This window comes from Amyelois transitella, chromosome 6 (assembly GCF_032362555.1).
Source record: "Amyelois transitella isolate CPQ chromosome 6, ilAmyTran1.1, whole genome shotgun sequence".
Lineage (NCBI taxonomy): Eukaryota > Metazoa > Arthropoda > Insecta > Lepidoptera > Pyralidae > Amyelois > Amyelois transitella.
Window position 1 is genome coordinate 2111988 of NC_083509.1, and position 7211 is coordinate 2119198.

At 37.1% G+C, this 7211-nt stretch overlaps 1 long non-coding RNA gene across 1 annotated transcript; it reads right to left on the reverse strand.

The window, feature by feature from the left end:
• Positions 1 to 5690: 5690 nt before the first annotated feature.
• On the reverse strand, positions 5691 to 6570 carry LOC132901869 (uncharacterized). The gene is made up of 2 exons (XR_009656925.1): positions 6350 to 6570; positions 5691 to 6110 (listed from the first exon to the last, which is right to left on the reverse strand). It is a non-coding gene; the product is annotated as an uncharacterized LOC132901869 (long non-coding RNA).
• Between the last annotated feature and the right edge of the window lie 641 nt (positions 6571 to 7211).

Consider the following 7211-nt stretch of genomic DNA (forward strand, 5'->3'; position numbering starts at 1 on the left):
CTTTCTTTATCCCTTACGGCGTAGACAGAGCCAACAGGCTGTTTAGCTTGATAATAGAATTGAGATTCAAATAGTGATAGGTTGCTAGCCTGTCGCCTAAAAGAAGAATCCCAAATTTATAAGCCTATCCCTTTGTCGCCTTTTACGACATGGAAAAGAGATAGAGATTCTTTTTTGTATTGGTGCCGGGAAACACACGGCATTTTTTGTGTCCGAGATCTGGCATAGGCTAGCTATTTTCTTGTAATTCCTTTGAGTGTACTCGTAAAACTAATAATTAAAGCACTAATCGATAGAAGAGATTTCAATTATCAGTTTTCTTAACCTGTCGAACAGACCTGCCTGATAAAAATCACAATTTTAACATTTCAATAACAACTTCCGTAAAGCGTTAAATGTAAGCGATTACAAATTAATCGTTACGTTAGAGAATTGTGCAAAGTAAAGCAATGTGTTGTATTGTGCTAGTTATATTGTGGCGTGCTGACCATTTCGATAGCCTAGTTAGTTAGTCACAAAAATCTTTTCCAATATTATAAAGCCGAAGAGTTTGTTTGTTTGTTTGAACACGCTAATCTCAGGAACTACTGGTTCGAATTGAAAAATCCTTTTTGTGTGGAATAGACCATGTATCGAGGATTGCTTTAGGCTATATAAAATCTCGCTGCAACTATAAAGAGCGAAGAAATAATGGAAAATGTGAAAAATAACGGAGAAAATTGTTCATCCTTGAGAGCTTCAATGATGCCCTAAATAATAACTATTCCACGCGGACGGAGTCGCGAGCACAGCTAGTAAAAAATAAAATTACGCGACGCTTGATAGCGTCAAAAACAGCGAAATACCTAAATCGTGCAAGCAAAGATTTCACTGATTGGAGCATACATATACGAGTATACAACCTCCGACACAACATCGTTGGAGCCGCGGTTCCCCAGGCATAACACCTAGCCTGGTGGAAGATCTTCCCTTTGTAGCGGTCGAGCCGAATCATCGCTCCCGCTACGGAGATATAGTGTTTTTTATAGTCTATATCCCTTGCGGCGTACACAGAGCCAACAGTCTTGAAAAGACTGAAAGGCCATGTTCAGATTTAAGGCTTCATGATGAAATTGATATTCAAATAGCGACAGGTTGCTCGCTAATCGCCTAAAAGAGGAATCCCAAGTTTATAAGACTATCCCTTAGTCGTCTCTTACGGCAAACATAGGTCACACTTATCCACATTATGATTGTAGAAAAACATACATATGGATGATCACGCCGATCGGGTTGGCAGAGACTACAACAGTCCACTTGCCACGATCCCTGCTTACTTCTTTCTATCTATCTAAATAAAGGCTACGGCTGTTTAAGATTGTAATAAAAATATTCATAAATGCAATTTTCGGTTGCCCACATTCTTATTAAAGTCTTATAATTTTAATTCGAAGGCCAATGCAAAACAAATCACTTAACATAAACACAAACTTACTTTGAGGCTTCAATTTAAGGAAGACATTTCAGACACGCTACGTCACATCCGCACGCAAAACCGGATATATTTTAATTTTTGTGCGAATTCTGTCTCAAAATATTTGATTTTGATTGATTTAAATGTAAGTATTTCCTCCCTTTCTTTTTGTTCAAGAAAAGCCAAAGAATGTTGTCTACCATTAAAATGTGCACCGATATGACGCCAATAGATATCTTAAATATAATGGCCGACTTTTATAATATTACTAGCTTTTGCCCGCGGCTTCGCCCGCGCAAATGTATTTTAGATTATAAGGATATGCCATAAAATTTCACCCATTTTTTAATCCCGTATCGTGCGGGACTGTTTTAAGTTAATATTTGATTTAAATTCATAATGGCTTCTCCCGTCTTGTCCCGTCTCTTCTCGTTCTGTTCCGTCCCGTCCCAAACTGCTGTGTCTCGTCCTGCCCCGTCCAGTCCTATCCTGTCCCATCCCATCCTATTTAGTGCCATCCTACTTTCCGCAACTGATACGATTTTTTTACTAACCAATATTTAAGACTTCTCGCACTTCGACGCCCATCAGTAAACGAAGTTTCATACAAACTACCAACACTCATTTTTCGCCCTTAAGATGCAGTTTTCAAAATCCAATGTTTTAATGATTATTTCAAACTAACCAAAATTTAATTCTAAAATTTCATGTGCCCAACGTTAAAATTGTCGAAATTTCATACAAATTTACAACCCCTATTTCACCGCGATAGGAATGCAATTTTTTAAATCTTATTACTGTATTCGACTTTTTTACGTCTGTCAGTTCGTTTGTCCGCTCACCCATCCTCCTGTCACCAGGCGTGTCTCATGATAGCTAGACAGGTGACATTTTCACAGATCATAAATTTCGGTTGACGTTAAAATTAAAATACTAAAACTACCATACACATAAACATACCAAATTTCATCAAAATCGGTCTAGATAGGCTGTAAAAGCGGAACGATGATTCACCCCCCTTTAACTGTTTTGGAGGTTATTTTTTGAAAAAAAAAGTAGCCTATGTTTGAACGCGTATCTTAATCTATATGCATTTCAAATTTCATTAAAATCGGTTCAGCGGTTCAGGCGTGAAAGCCGAACGATGATTTTCATACAAACTTTCACCCCCCCATTTGACTTTTTTGGAGGTCGATTTTCGAAAAAAAGTAGCCTATGTTTGAACGCGATTCTTAAACTATATACATATTAAATTTCATCAAAATCAGTCCAGCGGTTCAGGTGTGAAAGCGGAACGATGATTTGGAAAACTTTGGGGGTCAATTTTTGAAAAAAAAATAGCCTATGTTTGAACGCGGGTCTTAAACTATATAAATAACAAATTTCATCAAAATCGGTCTAGATAGGCCGTAAAAGCGGAACGATGATTCACCCCCCTTTAACTGTTTTGGGGGTTATTTTTTGAAAAAAAAAGTAGCCTATGTTTGAACGCGATTCTTAAACTATATACATATTAAATTTCATCAAAATCAGTCCAGCGGTTCAGGTGTGAAAGCGGAACGATGATTTGGAATACTTTGGGGGTCGATTTTTGAAAAAAAAATAGCCTAGGAATGTTTGAACGCGGGTCTTAAACTATATAAATACCAAATTTCATCAAAATCGGTCTAGATAGGCCGTAAAAGCGGAACGATGATTCACCCCCCTTTAACTGTTTTGGGGGTTATTTTTTGAAAAAAAGTAGCCTATGTCTGAACGCGTATCTTAATCTATAAGCATTTCAAATTTCATTAAAATCGGTTCAGCGGTTCAGGCGTGAAAGCCGAACGATGATTTTCACACAAACTTTCACCCCCCCATTTGACTATTTTGGAGGTCGATTTTCCAAAAAAAGTAGCCTATGTTTGAACGCGATTCTTAAACTATATACATATTAAATTTCATCAAAATCAGTTCAGCGGTTCAGGCATGAAAGCGGAACGATGATTTTGAATACTTTGGGGGTAGATTTTTGAAAAACAAAAAAGGTTATGTTTGAACGCGGATCTTAAACTATATAAATACCAAATTTCATCATAATCGGTTCAGCGGGTCAGGCGTGAAAGCGGAACGATGATTTTCATACAAACTTTCATCCCTCCATTTGAGTACTATGGGGGTCGATTTTTGAAAAAAAACGTAGCCTATGTTTGAACGCGGGTTTTAAACTATATACATACCAAATTTCATCAAAATTGGTTCAGCGGTTCAGGCGTGAAAGCGGAACGATGATTTTCATACAAACTTTCAATCCCCCATTTGACTATTTAGGGAGTCGATTTTTGAAAAAAAAAGTAGCCTATGTTTGAACGCGGGTCTTTAACTAAATACATACCAAATTTCATTATAATCGGTTCAGCGGTTCAAGCGTGAAAGCGGAACGATGATTTTCATACAAACTTTCAACCCCCCATTTGACTATTTTGGGGGTCGATTTTTGAAAAAAAAGTAGCCTATGTTTGAACGCGGGTTTTAAACTATATACATACCAAATTTCATCAAAATCGGTTCAGTGGTTCGGCCGTGAAAGAGGAACAGACAGACAGACAGACAGACTTTCGCATTTATAATATTAAGTACGGAAGTACGGATTAAATTTCATCAAAATCAGTCCAGCGGTTCAGGTGTGAAAGCGGAACGATGATTTGGAATACTTTGGGGGTCGATTTTTGAAAAAAAAATAGCCTAGGTATGTTTGAACGCGGGTCTTAAACTATATAAATACCAAATTTCATCAAAATCGGTCTAGATAGGCCGTAAAAGCGGAACGATGATTCACCCCCCTTTAACTGTTTTGGGGGTTATTTTTTGAAAAAAAAGTAGCCTATGTTTGAACGCGTATCTTAATCTATATGCATTTCAAATTTCATTAAAATCGGTTCAGCGGTTCAGGCGTGAAAGCCGAACGATGATTTTCATACAAACTTTCACCCCCCCATTTGACTTTTTTGGAGGTCGATTTTCCAAAAAAGTAGCCTATGTTTGAACGCGATTCTTAAACTATATACATATTAAATTTCATCAAAATCAGTTCAGCGGTTCAGGCATGAAAGCGGAACGATGATTTTGAATACTTTGGGGGTAGATTTTTGAAAAACAAAAAAGGCTATGTTTGAACGCGGGTCTTAAACTATATAAATACCAAATTTCATCATAATCGGTTCAGCGGGTCAGGCGTGAAAGCGGAACGATGATTTTCATACAAACTTTCATCCCTCCATTTGAGTATTTTGGGGGTCGATTTTTGAAAAAAAACGTAGCCTATGTTTGAACGCGGGTTTTGAACTATATACATACCAAATTTCATCAAAATTGGTTCAGCGGTTCAGGCGTGAAAGCGGAACGATGATTTTCATACAAATTTTCAATCCCCCATTTGACTATTTAGGGGGTCGATTTTTGAAAAAAAAGTAGCCTATGTTTGAACGCGGGTCTTTAACTAAATACATACCAAATTTCATTATAATCGGTTCAGCGGTTCAAGCGTGAAAGCGGAACGATGATTTTCATACAAACTTTCAACCCCCCATTTGACTATTTTGGGGGTCGATTTTTGAAAAAAAAAGTAGCCTATGTTTGAACGCGAGTTTTAAACTATATACATACCAAATTTCATCAAAATCGGTTCAGTGGTTCGGCCGTGAAAGAGGAACAGACAGACAGACAGACAGACAGACTTTCGCATTTATAATATTAGTACGGATTCATCAAAATCGGTTCAGTGGTTCGGCCGTGAAAGAGGAACAGACAGACAGACAGACAGACAGACAGACAGACTTTCGCATTTATAATATTAGTACGGATTAAATTTCATCAAAATCAGTTCAGCGGTTCAGGCATGAAAGCGGAACGATGATTTTGAATACTTTGGGGGTAGATTTCTGAAAAACAAAAAAGGTTATGTTTGAACGCGGGTCTTAACCTCCTAAGACCCCGATAAAAACATAACTCGTAATGATTTAGTCCCACTGTACAAAATTTTGCACAAATAAAATATTGGCCTTCAGTCCGAGACATTGTTTTTGTTATATATTTATTTACACCAGAAATTATGACTTTTTGATTTTTTTTACATATTATATATGTCTTTCGGAATAGAATGGCAAAGGTTTAAAGCAGCCATCTTTTGTTCAAAAAATTGCACATTCGGTTTCAATCTGTCATAAAACTTTTTGGGTAATAAATAATAAATTCAACATTTCATATAATTTTTTATTCGAAATATGAACGTAAATAATCAAAACTTCTAGAAACAGTCTTTTAAGTAATAGAAACAAAAAAGGAACCATTCGCGTTGGGTGTTAGTCGAAGATGACGACGCGCTGGCATTATTTGACGAACTTCTTCCTGGATACCCTCAACGAGTTCGGGAACCTCTTCTTGATACACTCTGTCCTCTGTTGCTTTGAGCCCATGACTACGACTACTTCCACGACTTGGTCGATTAGGAAGTCTTGGTGGTGCTAGATGTTGTATGGTCTCTTCGTCTGAAGATTCGGAACTAGAAAAATTTATTTGAAAAGCAACGGGATCTGCGGAATATTCATCGCCGCTGTCATCTTCGAACTCAGATTCGTTTAGGTAATTTATTATTTCTTTATCACGAAGATCTGTAAAGCTTGAACAAAAAAAAAAGCATTAGCCACCAGCAGCAATCGTCAGTTAAATCTATCAGGGTAGAGACCGAAAGTGCAAAAATTTGAACAAATTAAAATCTGATAGATTTATTTTCTTATTTCGAAGATTGCCAGGAAATAACATCTTAAACTAATTAGTTGGATATTTTAAAAAGCAAAATTCATAAATATTTTAGCAAAACAATCGCGATTGCTTAGGTAAATCTTGATTGAAACTTACTTCTTCGCTGTCTATGCGCCATCTTCGACCGACACTCACAAATTATTTTGATAGCTTTCTGTTTTTTTTGTTGGTTGCATTGCGAAACGAATCGCCAATCCTGTCCATAGACGCGTAGCTGTCAAATTTTTACATCTGACTTCAAAAATAAAAGTGCGGGACAATTGAAAAATATGTTCAAAAATTTGTACGCTGGGACTACACCACTATGAAGGTTGTAATCTTTCCGGGACTGAATGACGACATTTATTTTGTGCAAAAATTAGTACAAGGGGTCTTAGGAGGTTAAACTATATAAATACCAAATTTCATCATAATCGGTTCAGCGGGTCAGGCGTGAAAGCGGAACGATGATTTTCATACAAACTTTCATCCCTCCATTTGAGTACTTTGGGGGTCGATTTTTGAAAAAAACGTAGCCTATGTTTGAACGCGGGTTTTAAACTATATACATACCAAATTTCATCAAAATTGGTTCAGCGGTTCAGGCGTGAAAGCGGAACGATGATTTTCATACAAACTTTCAATCCCCCATTTGACTATTTAGGGGGTCGATTTTTGAAAAAAAAAGTAGCCTTTGTTTGAACGCGGGTCTTTAACTAAATACATACCAAATTTCATTATAATCGGTTCAGCGGTTCAAGCGTGAAAGCGGAACGATGATTTTCATACAAACTTTCAACCCCCCATTTGACTATTTTGGGGGTCGATTTTTGAAAAAAAAAGTAGCCTATGTTTGAACGCGGGTTTTAAACTATATACATACCAAATTTCATCAAAATCGGTTCAGTGGTTCGGCCGTGAAAGAGGAACAGACAGACAGACAGACAGACAGACAGACAGACTTTCGCATTTATAATAT